Genomic DNA, 17860 nt, shown 5'->3' on the forward strand with positions numbered 1-17860 from the left:
CCTGCCTCCCTCTAATAAGGACCCATGATTTCATTACACTCACCAGGGTAATCCAGAATAACCTTCTCATCTCAAAATTCTCAACTAAATCACATCGTCAAAATGTCTTTTGCCATGTAAGGTAAAAATTTCACAGGTTCCAAAAATTGGGATGTGGACATTTTTTGGAGGGGACTTATTCTGTCTCCCACGATGATGAATGAAAGGTTGAGTTTTAGACTGACATTCACATATTTAACTTGGTAGTATGAATAATTAGTGATACTATTTTCTGATACAAAGAATAAAGAGAACTGAGAAGGTTGAAGGGAGAACAAATGAGTTTATTTATAGACTGAAAATCTGAAATTGATCTACCGCAATGTGGGACATCATATAGTTAACCAGTAGAAAGTTGACCATATGTGTTAAAAGCTTTCAGAAGCTGACAATATTTTTTCCTTGGTAGCCTGAGATGGTATTTGTTGGCACAACATTGTCTAGTCTATTCTGGTGTTTCAAGGAGGAGAAGAGGTTAGAAGATAAATTATAGATAATTTGCTTTTATATTAAGTAGCTAGCAGTTTTTAGGAAAATGGTTGAGCATCTGTGAAATGTTAGCGTTGAAGTTCTCTTGTTCCATCAGGTAACTTACATTAGTAACATGAGATGGCATCTTAGAGCTAGAGTAGTCAAAATATCTTCAGTAGTGCAATGCAGTTTGACCAGGGTATATGCCTTTTCCTTATCTCTTCATGTTGGTTACAACACACAGCTGCCTATCTGTGGCAGATGTTCTTTCAGAAATTCTGTTTGGTTTCTTGATGATTACTAATTGTATTAAGGACTGGGGAGGTACTAAATTTATATGATGCTAAATCAAGCCAGAGACAAAATGAAAACCAATCTGAATAAATAAATCAATTTATCATGTAAGGATGCATTACCCTATACCAAAAGTCCTTTCCTGATTCCATATCACCTCACCTTTAGAACTTCCATTTCTTGCCATTGCATTTTTTGATAAATTCCGTATTCCTATCTTAAATAGGAAACATCTCCTTTTGACTCAATAATATTTGCATTTATCAGGTCTTTTGTGCTACATGTTTTTATTTTTATTATTTATTTATTTATTTATTCATTTATTTATTTTAATTAAAATTTATTGGGGTAACAATGGTTAGCAAAGTTACATAGGTTTCAGGTGTACAATTCTGTAATATATCACATTGTGTGTTCACATGTTTTTATCTTCAAAAATGATGACATTCAGAAGAAAGAAAACTAAATCACATAGCACTCCTAATCCTACAATCCTAATTTTAAGGAGCATCTAACATATTAAAAGGTCAAACCAATAACACTGCATTACTAGGATTTTCTTCAATAATGATATTGATCCTTTTTACTGTAACAACATAAGAGATTCTATCTCAGGCACTGGGACTAATAGAAGATGGAAATACAGAATGACAAGATTAAGAAAAGGAAGACAAACTGGTCAGAGGGAAAATGAAGAGTCACAGGGTGGAAAAAAACAATATATATGCAGATGTGGGGTGATAGAAAGCCTTAAAAAATGAAGAAAATACTGATATAGATAAAGTATGGAGACAGATTTCTTTGGGAGCTGAATTTGATATAATTTGGATGGCAATCATAGTTGTGGCAATACACAAAATAGTAATAAGGTTTTTTTTCCATTAACCTTTTTCTAGATCCAATATTCAGGAGATGTCCATTTGATGGTATTCAAGCAGCTTCAAAATAATGATTCAGATTTAGAGGGACTAGATTCCTATATTGGAATAAAAAAGGGTTCTTTAGTAAATGATTATAATAGATAAGAGGTCAATGTAACATAAAATAGTTTGAGCTATTAAAATATGTAAAAATGTGATGGTGAAATGTATTGCAATTTGCCAATTTCTTTTTCTGGATTGTTACCATTACAGAAAAAAAAAACACAGAAAAAAAAAAAAAGAAATTAAGGCAGATCAACCTTAAAATGGTGTGAGAGTAGGCAATCTCTGTGTCATGTCAGCTGGCTCACAGGGCAAGACCAAACTATGACAGTCTATCGGTGTTTGTACATAAAAATTATTTTGTGGTTTTTATAACTTTAGCTCATATTATTTAAATTCTAATAAGAAAAGTAGCCAGGTATTCTTTGTTGGATCTCTGTCAAGATTCCCTTTTTATTTTTCTCCTTGAACTCAGTTCCCAGTTCTAGCATGGCGTTTTTCTTTTTTCTTTTCCATTTTTTATCCTTTTCCATTTTTTCCTCTTCCATCTCTCTTTCTCATTTTTATGGGTTGGAATTAAAACTAAACCAAGCAAAACCTGTCACTTCTTGTCTACTGACTTGTGTATGTATGTGCTTGGGTCTGAGTGTGTTTGTGTGTAGCAGAAACATGGACGAGAATGACAAGGAAGGATGATGTTAAAAAAGAAAATGTCACAAAAACTATGAAAATTGTTACTTGGAGAGATAAAGTACTTACTGACAAGGGGACAAGAAAAAGAACAAAAATACCTTTAGAGGAAAAGGTAATGCTTTCACTTTTTCATGTAGATTTTGGGTTAATATTCATGTTACTATAACGCTAGAAGATAACAAATTTTACTTTATTTAGAAGAAAAAGAGCAATTGTGGTTGTGCAAAAGATGTAGAAAAGAGACAGACCCTAAGAAAATATGCTGAAATAAAGATGGCAAATTGTGCCTATAGTTTGCCAATAGTTTATAGTAGAAATGAGAATAATATGATGAAAGCAGTTGTTAAAGGATGAATTAAGGTGGATGAGCCTAAGTATGATCCATATAAAGTAATGGGAGATTTGAAAAAGCATGTTCCGATATTTTCTTCTGTTATAAGAAAAAGAGGGGATAGTTCAAATAAATGGAAAGTATAATTAAACTAAGGGGCCCCTCAGAGAAGGAAATGGGGGGGAAAAATCTAGGGAAAGGAGGAGATTAATTGAAAAAAGTTTAGTGGAGGAGTCCAGGGAGGATTTATAAACTCGCATTCTGACTGGATTTGAAGATAAGAGGAGAAAATCAGTGAAAGGGTTAGAAGAAATTGTTGATTATTGCTCCACTTTGTATAATCATGTAGTAGCCTGACCTTAGAATGACCTTCTGAAGCTTAGAGAACCCTGAGAGCAAAATTATACCGCGGGGAACTGTAATAGTTAGGAGTAAAAATTAGACTTCACATGTCGAAGGTTCAGCATGAGGGTCGATTCCAGCAATTTTCCGTAACTATCATTCATAGAAGACCACAGATTTGGTGATAGAGCTCTATTTAAGGTCAGCAAAGGAGAAGCACACATAGACTCTAGAAATAAAGCAAAGTCTAAGGTGAGGTGGCTGATATTTCAGAGCTATACAACACAGAGGATGGGTTATTATTTCCCTCCTTTTTTTAAACATGGAAGGAAGACATCAACCTCAAAAGCCTTCAGAGAGAAGTCCATTAAAGCAGAACCTGATAGTTCAGGCAGGGAGGTCAGGAGGAAGAAGCTGGCACACATGAATGGGGCAATGGATTGTTGCAAAGAATGAGATACTCATTTTAGAGTCAGCCAGGTCCACACCCCACATTTGGTAACTTTAGTGACCTGTGTAATCTGGTAAAACAGTCTTCTCTTCTGAATTTCACTTCTTTTGAGTAAACAACACACTGTTCCAAGAGTATCTGCTTGTTTGCTGAGTTTACTAGAGTAGGGGAAAGGAATGAACAGACTCAGCTGGGAGTTGGGGACAGTGGTGTCTCCATTTTCAGATATAGAGGAAGGAAAGAAGACCCCAGCATCTAATGCTGAAGGTCACCCAGTGGAGTCCATGCACGTTAAAATACATAGTCCCTTATGATCAAAGGGGGAACATCTGAGTCATTTATTGAAGCTTCTAGAACAGTCTAACCCTTCCCCTGGGGGCTTTGTTTATGCACATATGATTAATAAAACTCACGACTTAAACTTGCCATTTTAATCTGAGCAGCAATTTTTTTGGGAGGCTACTGATTTATTCTATTTTAAACCAACATTATAGAATGACACTTAATTCTATATTGGTTTTCTCATTGTTGCAAAACAATGTCTTTCCTTTTATTCTTGACAAATTTTCTAGACCCAGAAATAGAAAGGTGAAATCACATCACTGTGTACGTCTATCCCCCGGGGTCAGAGATTAGGCCACACCAAGGGGCTTAAGGAAAAGGCATACAAATTAAAATGTAATACAAGGGAACAAGATCACCCCTCTCTCCCAGGTAACAAAAGAGCGAGGAGCGGTACACCAAAACTCCAGAGTGATGAGTTATTTCTCTATTTCAATATATATTTTTTAAAATCAACATTTTAAAATAATTCTTTTTCAATAAAATTGATTTAAAATGACTGTGTTAAAACTATGGATTAAAATCATCTGTGTGCTCAGATTCTTGCAAGATAAGGCCGATGAAATTGTACAAAGACGCACTGAGGCAGGTGCAGACTGCCTGACCACAGGATGCCGTTTCGTCTAAGCTCACATTGTCTATTGTGTTGCAGACCGTGAGGATCTGAAGTTTCTGTGACCACTCTAATTCTCAAAACTATATAGCTGGAGTTTATAAGAGGTAGTGCAGGCAATAATTCCCTCACCTTTTTCTCTTGTAAAATGTTGGTTGTATTTATTTTTTAGCTTTGGGTCATCATTTTTATTTTTGAAGATTTTATCAAATTTCAGATAATAAAATGTTCATGTAGCACATATACATGATGTTCGTAAATTCGTTAGATTTTTAAGTAACCTTATTAAAAATTCCCACTTTATAGATATTTTTTAAACGACTCCGCGTTTGAAAGATGTGCCATGGATGGATTGCTTGAACTTCGATCACTGTTTCTGTTGCTTTTTAACTTGTAGGTCATATAGGTCATGTAAATAATTAAACAGGGACAGACACTCTGTATGTAGGAAGTGGGGGTAGGGTTTGGGAGAGAGAAGGCAGAGGGTATATGTAGTTAAGAGGAAGAAATAAACCAGAAAATCAGCAAGAAATGCAAAGTAAGGAATCTTAAATTATTCTTTGGCTCAGAATATTGTGTCTCCATAACATAAAGCAGAGAAATCAATTTCTAGTCTATTGTCAAGCTAGGATGTGACAGGTAGCTGAACTTCACCCTCACCTAAATCCCGAGCCTCAATTATGGATTGAATTCCTGTCATTCTTTATATATATTTTTGCTTACTTTTCACAAGAAATAAAATAAATCAATGGTGGTGAGGTGAAAAGAAGGAATGGGGTGGAGAATAAAGAGGAAATATTATATTGACTAAAGACTATTTCATACAGATTTCTTATTCTCATAAAAGACCCCCCGTCCTGAACCTTCATCCATATTTTTTTCATAATGAAGTTTCTTTAGAGATGGTGGGGAGTCACACGGGAAGGAAGATTGTTATTCTAAGCTCATCTCTTTAATTTCCTAACTTATGTTTGTTAAGCCCATTTTGAGGCACACCCTGGGATTTGGATATTTTTGAGGTTATGTGGCAGATTTCCACAATAGAGTGTGGTGCACTTCTGTTTTGATATTAACTTCTGACCTACATAGAACTATTTCTGGTCTTCAGAACAACTGTCAAAGGGTTAGCGCTTTCTAATAAGCTGGTTATTGGCAGAAGAAATAAAAGTAGTCCCCAGGTAAATATGTCTGCCTTTTTCAAAGTATATAAAATATATCTGAAGAATTTAGGTGTGCTTCCATCTAACTAACTGTCTATCAGTTCATCTTAGCCAAGATAGACTAGTGATTGACAATTGAGGTACTTATTTCATTTTCCTCAGGCAAGCAATTGAAAACTTTGGTGTGAAATGATGGCAGAGCAGTTTAGGACATAATTTGTTTCTGACTTTATTCAAAAGATACACAGGCCTGGCTGAAAGGCAGACATCCAAATCCATAGAAGTAAGTTATCCAAACAGATTTTAAATTTATAATTGTCTTGTTTTTGAAAACCGCTTACAGCCACAATTCACATTAAAAACCGAGCCCAGTTTTCAGATAAGAAGGCAGTGGGGGCCTGGCAAAAATCCCTTTGCATTCTTTGTGATATCAAGCATTACACTTTTTGCATTCAAACCATGTAGGCCCGTGATCAAGCAAATGCAGAGCAGAAAGTGATTTCTTTAAGGTACAGAAAAGCTGCAGGGCTTTGTGGGCACAGTTTGGCCTGGAATTTTATATACTCTGGTGACTACTTTCTACTTAATTTTCTTTGAGAACCCTTAAAGACGTCGTTAAAAGGGATGCTCTCACCTCTTCAGTGTGTGAACAAATTTTCCTGCCATTTTGACTCAAAATGGAAAATGTGAATTGTTGAATCATACTTATATTGATAGATAAATTACCTTCTTCAGTTTGGGCATCTATTATCATTTCTCATGATTTCAACGGCACTGGGGTTCACAAGGACTACAATTTAAAAGAAAAGTAAGGAACTGTTTCCACTAGTTACTTTTATGAAGTTCCTCCTAATTCCTGCTATCCAGGCAGAGGCCAACTGAAGGTTGTAGAAGCAGTTGGCTACTGGCAGTCAGGTTCCGGATAGGAAGGGAACTCTCGCTTGAGGTGAGACTATTATCGTCTTCCATTCTACTTCTCAATAACAATAGTAATAATAACTTCACTGCAGTATCACACAACATGTATCAGTACAATTATATCTGACAATAACATTTTCAAATATAAAATTGTACACGCAATGAGTAACTGTTGAACAAATGAATGACTCTTAACATTCATTAGTAAGTGATTTTCTAATATTTTTCTTTTGTAATAACTTTTACAAATATGAAGATATCTGTTTTAAGATTAGACAAGTGATATCCAGATAATTTATATGACGGGCTTAATTTCACATGGCTTAGTAAAATGATAGGGGCAAAATCGGTTCTGCTTTCTTCTCCTGTGCTGCTGTCTTTGACCCATGCTGTGTGGAAAATTAATTTCCGGTTGCCTATTATTCCAGTCGAGTCTGCCCCCTGTAGAACTAAGGCCATAACCCCTATTTAGGCTGAGGATGTTACATCTTTTTTCCCATACACTTTATTTAATTGTCCTTCCTTCCTATTTAAGCTCACCCTGGGTCCTCTGGAAATCTCCAGCCTTTGTCAGCAAAGATTATTGTGGGCTGGAAGACACATCCACAATTAGCCAGGTCAAAGTGCAAGGTGGTAAGCACATTCATTTTATCAGCCTGTATTTTAAGGGAGATGTTTCTAGGTGAAAAGTGAGGTACATCATCACATTCTAGCCACACTAACGAGATTAACTTCCACTTTTCTGTGGGAGACAGCACTGATAATCAACTGAAAGCGAACTGGAGACTCTCCCTTTCCCCTCCTGAAAAATTCTACCAAGTTTATTGAGCATGTAATATGTGATTAGAACTGGGTGTGGGGCTGTGAGTATAAGGGTGAGTAGACATGCTAGTACAGATGTGCGTTTGGATGGGGAAGAGAACTCTGTACTTGAAGTGATGATGGCTGTCAGAGACCATCAGGGACTATACCATAGTATCTGACTTACAGAAATATCAGAAGCACGTGCCATGGGCTTTGATTTTTGCTGGCATCTTCTTGAATAGACTATGTCACATCCTCCTGTGGGAAAGGAGAAGGGGGAAATCAGTGCTTAGAGTTATTGGGAAACGGGAGATCTGGCAAAAACAAGATTGAACTTCTGTGTTACTGCGTATCTGGGTATCTCCCAGAGAGGGCTGGAGGCCATGATCAAGTCAGAACCACAATCATTTGCACTTATATTAGTCATAGTTATAACATATGCTGGACGACAGCTTTTTAAGTCCCTCAATAGACATTAATGCTCAGAGACTGTAGCAATCCTTACTTACAAGTGCGATTCATGAGGATCCAGTTTTGGGAAAAGGAGACATGCTAGGATAGGCAAGCCAGCTGGCCATGATTCTTTATACATTCTAGCAATACTGGTCTGACAGACTCCCCTGAAGCTCATAACTGTCTCCCCTGGTAGAGGAGGGAAACTCCAGCTTTTCCCATGGCTGGCATGCACCGTGACAATCCTCTAACACCACTGCTACCATTGCATACCAATACTAAATAAACAAAGACAATTTTCTAACTGGGTGAACCAAAACCTCAGATTTATTAAAATGACAGAGAGACTGGTTATGGTGGAAGATTAACAGGGTGGTGCTGATCCTGTAGGTTTAAACTCCAAGACCTGGCGGCTAAAGTCGTGTGCCCTCTGTCCTTACATGACTATCGCCCTGCTTCAATTCTTCATGTCGGAGAAGGACATCACAAAGCACCAATGGCAGTCCTGTATGATTCATATAAAAGTGGAACTTTACTTGCCTTCTTCCTATGCCTTAATAAAAAAATGATTAGGTGTTTTTAAGAATGAGTCAGATTCATACAATGCTCTTTGAACCCAAGGTCCATAAATTTAGTGCCTATGTTTTCTTCTTTGCAGTTTATTGTTTCAGGTCTTATGTTTAGGTTTTTGATCCATTTTGAGTTAATTTTGGTACATGGTGATAGATAGCAGTCTAGTTTAATTCTTTTGCACATGGTTTTCCAATTCTTCCAGCATCATTTATTGAAGAGGCTGTCTTTTCTCCATTGTATGTTTTTGGCTTCTTTATAAAAAATTATCAGCTCTATTTACGGTGACCAAAACATGGAAACAACCAAGTGTCCTTAGATAGATGATTGGATAAAGAAGTTGTAGTATATATACACAATGGAATACTATTCGGCCATAAGAAAAGATGAAGTAGTACCATTTGTGACAATATTGATGGATCTTGAGATTATTATGCTGAGTGAAATAAGTCAGACAGAAAAAGTTGAGAACCATACGATACCACTGATATGTGATATATAAAACTGAAAACAACAAAAGAACAACACGAACAAATGAAGAAACAAAAACTCATAGACACAGACAATAGTTTAGAAGTTACCAGATGGTAAGGGGGGAGGGAGGTGGTAGATGAGGGTAAAGGGGATCAAATATATGGTGATGGAAGGAGAACTGACTCTGGGTGGTGAACACACAATGTGATTTATAGATGATGTAATACAGAATTGTACACCTGAAATTTATGTAATTCTACTAACAATAGTCACCCCAAAAAACTTTAATGAAAAAAAAAAAGAATGAGTCCTGTGGGCGTTCTGAACTTTGTAAGAATAACAGGTCAGATTTTAGGGTATATGATCTGTAGACATGTCAGCAAAAAACAGAAGTCCCATCACTTCATAGGGAAAAGAGTGAATTTGCCCTCACACCAAGGCAAAAAAAAAAAAAAAAAAAAGAAAGAAAAATCACTTAAAGGCAGTCATAGAAAGAAAACTGTGTCTGGTAGTGGGGCTGATAAACTGGATATCTAGTGGGATGTCTCTTATATGTCACATTTGTCAGTTTTTGTGGTATAAATACTTCTACTCTGTCAGTTTAACAAATGGAACTCAAAATTCGTGAATGTTTAGTAATTGGCACATGCAAGCCACTGTAAGGTGGCTCCACACAGGCTTTATAACTGCGTATTTCCCACATGGGAAACAAATTGACCTTTCTAGAACCTACTTTACTCTTTTGGATTCACTGAAAATAATTACAAAGGATCAAGTGTCACTCTCCATTTGTATGGCGACTGTGCAAAACCTTCTGTTTAGGTTGCCAGCCACTAATGCATATCCCAAGAATACCTTTACATTAACGGAATACACTGTGCTGAGGTTTATGGATTAGGGAGATTTCAAAGTCAAGGGCACAGATTTCAAGCCTTACGTTGTCAAGAAAGGAATCCGAAGAACTGATGATAGCAACATAAGAAAAAAAAGCAAGAAGAAATCAAGAATTATAAAACAACCTAGAATGAAAGAAATAATTCATTTTTGTAGTCATTCAGTTATTCAACATTAACCAATTTTTGTCCTTATCAACCGTATATAGGGAATGGAGAAAGCAATACACTCATAAAAAACAAACAAACAAACAAATGGGAAAAGAAGGACTTTTAAACAAGTATTGTTAAAATAAACTAGACAGACATACAAAGAAAGCTATAAGTGAAATGTTTCTCACATCGTGCACCAGAATAAATTCCAAATTGAACTGTGAAAGTAGAAATGTACAAAATGAAACCATATAGATACTATAAGAAAAGATGGATAAATTATTTTATTATCTAAGAGTGGGCAAATCTTTTCTAACCATGGTAATGAAGTAAACTTTTTATTATTATTAGTTTCAGATGTAAAAAACAACATAGTGATCAAAGAAAAAACAAACAAAATCAACAAAAAATGACAATTGGAAATAGCAATATATGCAATTAAGAAAATTTAATGAGTTAATGAGATAGGAAGTGATTGAGTTGGGATTTAAGTAAGGAACTCAAATATCATTCTGAGAAAGTAGCGTTTGAACCAAGACCTGAGTGATAAAAGAAAACCAGCAAAGCAACGTTCCAGAGTCAGCCGTCAGGTGGAAGGAACAAAACATACAAGGTACTCAGAGGCAGGAAAATGCTCTTTAAGTTCAAGGTACAGCTATTATGGCTGGAACCTGCTGAATGAACATGGAGAAGATTGGTAGGAGGTGAGGCTGAAGAAATACACTAGACAAGGTCACATGGTATCTTGCATGCCATAAAAAGACTATTTCATTCAAATTTTAATGAGAAGACTTTAGAGGGTTTAAAACAATGAGTGATAATCTGATTTGCATTTTTAAAATGATCACTCCATTTACTTCCAGGGATTAGGGGATGGAAAGAAAGGAATACTGGAGGAGAGGAGTGTGGATTAGTCTGGAAGAATCCAGAAACAGACACCTATGGTTGCTTATCACATATCCTACGTAGCAGAAATCTGCAGATAGACAGAGCGTGTAGGGGACAAAATAGGATGTACAGACTTGGCTTTAAAAGGAACTGACCATTTCTGTATTGAAGAAACACAATCACAGGTTTTTGTGAGATTAACTGAATGCAGTGACACGCAATGGCATAATATTTCCTGAATAATGCAGTCTAATCCAACGTTTGAAATCAAATGTAAATGGAATGAAGCCTATCTTGACTGTTATATTGATGGTTAAAACTGCAAATGATTGGTTTAGTCTGCAAAATGCTAGCAGAAAAATGAAACTCAGACACCTTCTAACAAATAAAATCTCATGGTGCAAAGAATAAAAATTAGTGACTATCTCCACCTCAAAGAAAGAAATGAAGGAGAGACAATTTATTTTCCTTTAATTGGATCAAAAGCCCACTGTGCGGTGACTTTAATTGTGCATCCCATGGGCAGACAGACATTTCATGAATTCAACATGGATTTAGAAGGTCATAGACAACAACAACATTTCTTCCATTGTGTCTATTAATGGTTCTAACTTTCAGTAATTAACCCAGAAATGGAATAAACTATTTTTAATTAACCTGAAGATAGAGCCTGTAAGAAATTCATTTTCTATAAATTTTAAATGACTCTTTATGAATTAGTTCATTTTAATTATTAAAAACACAATTCTAGACTGAGGTTTGAGTCATATACTAATGTACCTCAAAATTATTTAATGTTATTTACCATTAAGAGTCTTATTTGGGGTGAATTTTCAACTTTGTCATTATCATAATAACATAATGGTGACAAAATGCAGTAGCTGTCTTATGTTTTTGAAGTGGTCTTCTTTACGGAGTTATTTTTGTACATGTCTAGAAATTATATATATGGCGATTCTCTTTGCAAGTAAGTTTCTTGCATTAAGCTGTTTCAAACCTACTACCAAAGACCAATGGTACACTTATAAAAAAGAAATGAGTATGAATGGATTTCATTACCTTTGTAATTAATATGCAGTAATTAGTTATTGATAATATGTACAAGAGCATACATAAAACACGCATACACAGTATATGCAGTAAATTTTATGAGTGTAAATGTCCTGCAACAAATCGTGCACATAACTTTTTATTTACATCATCATTTTCTAGGTTAAATATTGTACAAATAGTAGCCAAAGATTCATAACACAGTAACAGTTATACTGATCATTTATACTTTGACTGGGAAGAGATAAATACCTCAATTTCTGAGAAACAACAGGAACTGCAGGATAACCATGCCTCATGAGAGGTTCCCAGGTTCCTTGGAAGTTCTGCTGAAGGAATTATTTTGTCAACCTCTCAACAGCAGAATTGCATTGCTCTTTATCTGCTCCTGTCAGTACCAATCAACTTGTCGTGTTTACTCTTCATCTTAAACTAGCTCATCCATTTCCCCTGTGTGAGTTTTCCATTTAATCACCATCTTCCCTGTTTGGGCAGAGTGGCACCACCGTGAAGGCCACTGGCAAACCTGTACCTGAATTTCTTTTTAAGCTGTGTGTCACTTTTGTGAAGTCAACTGTGGTCAGGAGGCTGGGTCAATAATAGCAACAGATTCCCTTCCAAGTGGACCAGGAGAATGGCTGCCATTTTGATGTTTAGTTTCTACAGTCACTTAATATTTGAGATATGACTGATTACAGCTCCTAAAGTCCCACCTTTCAGACTCTTTATGAATTTCAATTAATGGAAATATAAGGGAAAGGACAGGATCAAAAGGAAAAATATACATAAAGCTCTCATGGCATCCCATAATATTAGAAAGTGAAATGTCTCTTCAAATAAGCAATAATTCCTGAAAGCAATGCATTCATGTAGTCATTCAATCATTTAGTTATTTGTTTCACATAAATTGGTTTTCTACTATATTTCATGAACTAAACAAATAAGGTTTCAGTCTCTATGCCCCACCCCCGTGGCTTTCATGGGTTAATTACTTTAGGAAATGAAAAACAAACTAAATAAATGATAATTGAGACTATGAAGAATTTTTTATTTGAAATTAAATGATGATATCTATTTTCGGAGATTAAGTGGGAGAGGCCTCATCAGATAGTTTGCTTAGGGAAGGTATCTCTGAGGAAATGTTATTTGAGCTGAGACGTGAAAAATGAGAAGGAACCAGTCAAAAGTCATGACATTTAATTTTGTATCGCTTTACAGTGGTGACGATTAATAGGACAGAGCAGGTTTATTAACATCAACTTTTGACATAGCTCATTCAGTTTTCAGGGCAAATTAGGTTCAATGGCGAAGGTATGACATAGGAACACTTTCTTCACTTTCTAGTCTTTTACTACCACAATGGTATACTTATAATAAACCATTCATTGGCTTGCTTATGTAATTTGGGAATAAGAAAATAAATTACCACCTGGAAGAGAATATTTCTCAAGAACGATAGGACAGCATATACCATGAAATTATAGTAACAGCAGCTGAACACTGATCCATCTGGAAACTTTAAACAATGCATCTGGCAATTTATAGGTAAGAACTTGCCACATTTGACAGAAAAGGTCATAAATATTTCTCATTATTACTGAACAAGACACCTATGAGCTCAGAGTCAACACTTATAAATCTAGAAGCCACACTAGCTGGCTGTCCTGAAGTGAACATAAAGACAGCTAATCTTTCTAATTGGAAAATCCCAGACACACACAAAGAAGTCATAGGTTTGTAAATAAAAGTAAACTGCCTGACACTAGGATGCAGTTGGATTTTAAATATATGTGTGTCATTGACAGGATCACCAGAGATCCCTGCTTTCCTGGGACTCTTCTGGTTTATGCCAGTTGCCCTGTTGTATTTTTTTAAAGTGTCTCCTTTCCCTCTCAAATGCATCCTTGTCCCAAATTGAAAGATAAATTATATCATCTCCTTCGTTTTAACATGCCCTGCTCTAGAAGTAAAAAAGACATAAGTTAGAAAGAACTGAACAAGTATTTAGATTTCCAACTGTTAGGAAAACAGGTGATGAAAGAGCTGTTAGTTATAATGAGGGTATTAATAGCTTAGCATCAGCTACCAGGCTGTGATCCACTCGGAGGAGATAAGGAAGGCTCTTAGGGAAAGCAGGCTAGCGCGTGGGTGGGTAGGTAGATGATAGATAGATAGACAGACAGACAGATAGATGATAGAGAGAGAGAGAGAGAGAGAGAGAGAGAGAGAGAGAGAGAGAGAGAGAGAGAATGAAAGATGCACACCCTGTGTGATTGCCTACACCCTGCATTCAGCTAATTGCAACTCCTCTGACGTTTTTTCTGAGAAGTAATGCTGAGCTACTAGCATTTTCTAACTCCCCATGATGTAACTCTTTTTAAAAAATCAGTAAATATGCTTTATGCAAACTCTAAAAACCCAGGGAAAGAAAGAAATCATTTATAGCAGAGCTCAACTCAAGCCTAATTTTATAAAGATCAGAAATTACTATATTGAGCATAGAAATTCAAACTTATAACTTAATTGAATTAACTTATTATGATGAATTCTGGTAGATATGATCCTTATTACATCATCAATAATTTGAAACATACAAAATTTTCAAAGAAACGTCTTTTGAATTAATTGAACTTCACTAATATTCTTTTGAACAAATAATGAAATTTTATTTGCAATGAGCAATTGTTTCTTCTCATTACAAACTAGTTTCTCCTTTCCTTTTTAATGGGCCATCTTTCCTAAGTTTTGAACTTTGTATTTTGCCTCAAAGGACTTATTCCACAAGAGTGGCTAGCATTTTCTACATTAAGAAATTGAGCAATTTAAGTCTCAGGGTTTCATCAGCAGACTAAATTGAATTAAACCAACAAAGAAAAGCAAATTAGAAATACTTAGAGCATGCTTTTCTTGAAGCAACCAGTCCAAATGGCCATGAAATCAGATCAAGGGTTAGACTGTGAGAAAAGGTGGTGAAGTTTAAAAATAAACTATTAGGAGGCTAAGTTAGAATTTTTGCAGTTATAGGGTTTTTGGTTGTTTTTAATACCTGAAAGCTGTGTTTCCTATATATGTGTACATTTTGGCTAAAATCCACCCAGGTGGTAAGAGGAGGAAAGCTGAATGCTAATGCGTTAATTATCCTCTTGGCCCAATTAAAAATGCATGTTAATTAAGATGGTTTATTTCATTATCACCTCAAGATAGTCATGCAATATCTGAATTTCACAAGTTCCTTTTTTTCTAAATTTTGTCTCCAGTGACACACAATTGAGCAACATATCAATATATTGACAATTAAAATTAAGGTAGAGGTATTTGCAAGGCTTTAAATGGCTATCCTCCAAAAGAAAAACATACATAAGCACTTGATTAGTGTAATTGAAAACATTATTGTACTTTTAGTCACTAATTGCATCTATATGTGTATCTTTTATAAAGAGACCACTTTATGTGTGTACAGATATAACTATGCTGCTTTTATTGGTGGTATAATTAGATTAATTTTTACCCATACAACCTTACTTCATACAGCTGCTTCAAGGGCACCTTGCAGGAAAGGGTAGTGGTTTTGCGAAGCACTGAGATAAAGAAACACTCACAAGCCTCTGAGTTTATAGAGCTCTATTAGTCTTGTCTTGACTGGTCGCGAGATCAAAACAGTGCATGTTTAGTACAGCGCAAGAAATCTATCCCCAGGCACCAGGAGCTCTGCACTCCCATGTCTTCAGAAAATGCCAGATCGGGAGACCATATCAACCTGGAAGACGGATATTTCAGACATGACCAGTGTAGGCAGGTGACTCTTGGGAAGTCGGACTCGAATACGTGTCTCATCATATCAACTACCTATCTTCTCTCACCAAGGAATCTTTTGGCTTATATTGAGGTCTCTTGACATTGCTACTCTTTTCATTTCTTTCCCTTTGTCTCTTTTTCTTGTATTCAGGGAAAGTGAAGGTTCTCATTTCCAGGGAGGTCAGGAAAAAGGGTCAATAACACCAATGTGCCTAACATTTTGTTGTTGTTGTTAATTAAATGAGGAAATCTTTAATGGGTTCCTTCTAACTCTCTGGAGAATGTTTTATAATTGTATGATGTGGAGTCCTCAATAGCTTCAAACCCTCACTTTTACAGATTATATTTCTGCTTTGTACAGGTTGGTTCTGTCCCTCTTTTGATTTTCTACTCTTTCTTTCATTGCCAAGTAATCTGTCCTAAAAGGCAGCAGTCCTCCCTAATAGAAATGCTTTCAGATATTAGATCAAGAATGTTTCCCTTGAGGAATCAGCATAATTAACTTGAACTTCATGTACCTCTCTCCCCAGGAGAGAAAAGTGGTCTTGCTTCTGAAGTCCCAGGTGAACCAAGCTATGTGTGATATTTTAATATCTACTTTGAGTTTGCATAATTTGGGGTATTTTATCTTAAAGTGTCGACAGTTTAAAATTTGAAATCATAGTAACAGATATAATTCTGATTTAGTAAAAATGTCACTTTGGCATCACATCTTTTCCCTGTCACTCCCTCCTCCAAGATCTGGTGGTGCCATGTGTCTTGTCCTTCAGCTGAGCATGAGGCCAGAATCCCCCCTGTACATCCCAGCTAAAATTACCCTTCACAGGCTTTCCCACATGACTCAGGCCTTGGTTTGAATCTCCATTCTGCCAGGTTTTGGACATTACACAAGTCATTTTGGCTTACTTTTAGTATTAACTTCCTTATACATAAATTAGAAGACTAGCAATTATCTTTTAAGCTTGTTGTGATAGTTCAAGAAGATGAAAGTGTAAATCACCGTTGTGCTGGCACACATTAGATTCTCAATATATAATTAAACTTTATACTTTTTCTACTTGGCAATCAAACACGTCTGTCTTCAATCATAAAAACGCATTTATCTTATTGTAATAATAGATAAAATAAGTCCTTCCTTAATGCCTTAATTTTCTTTCTTGTGGGTGCTTAATGTCTTAATTTTTTTCCTGTAGAACCTGAGAGTTAAAACTCTAAAACGTTGCAGAAGCTAAAATTCATCCATAGTTTTACACATTTCTAAGCAGAATCTAGTTTTACTTTTCCCATTTCCATATAATGTTTGAATGTATACGATTATAGATTTGAACAGTATATATATACATATATATATGTATATATATACACACACACATATCTGTATTATTTTCAAATTCTTAAATTATTACTTTTAAGAGTTCTTCATAGTCTTATAGTGGTATTTCTGGTTGCATAATATCCTAATTAACTGCTGAAAAATTAAGGATATTTCCTAAATTCAACATCATAGATAATGTTGCTATGAAAAGCTTCATTCATATAATTTTTTAAAAACAAATCTAAGTGAAATAACTTGTCTGGGTAATGCCTGTCTTTTAAGTGGCTCTTAATAGCAATATGTGAAAGAACAGTAGATTTTGCCGGTAACAACTCTGTCTTTACTTAAAGGAATTGTGCTAAAATTGGGGTTCAATTAAAAATGTCTTCCTAATGCCAAACCTTAGGGAGATACCTTTGAGCAGCCAATGCCTTTGACTTCTTGAATCCTTCACTTAGGACAGCCTGTCTTACTCACGAACTTCCCGTAAATCACAATAGAAATCTGGGATCACTGCTTAATGCAATGTATTTGCCAAAAATATGCCTCTAGTATAATGGTTTTTACACATATAATCAATAATACTTATCTAGGAAACAATAAATTATGAAGACTTTCATAAATAATTTGTCCAGTATAGGAAGTTTGTCTTCATATGTGTATTTACTATTTTATTTTCATTTGCCTATTTCCCAGACCCATTTTGATTATTCTTAACATCTTTACTTTAATCGAATAAGTATGGCATCTTCCTAATGCCAGTTTTTTATTCAGAGTTTCAACTGATTCTGAATATGAAAGATTCTTTTCTGAAAAAGCAAATTGCCCATTTAGTGTATGTTTCATTTCCTTGGCAGGAGTTTTCGTGTTCAGCCCTGTTAGGATATG

Source organism: Rhinolophus ferrumequinum, chromosome 7, assembly GCF_004115265.2.
Source record: "Rhinolophus ferrumequinum isolate MPI-CBG mRhiFer1 chromosome 7, mRhiFer1_v1.p, whole genome shotgun sequence".
NCBI classification, from domain to species: Eukaryota; Metazoa; Chordata; class Mammalia; order Chiroptera; family Rhinolophidae; genus Rhinolophus; species Rhinolophus ferrumequinum.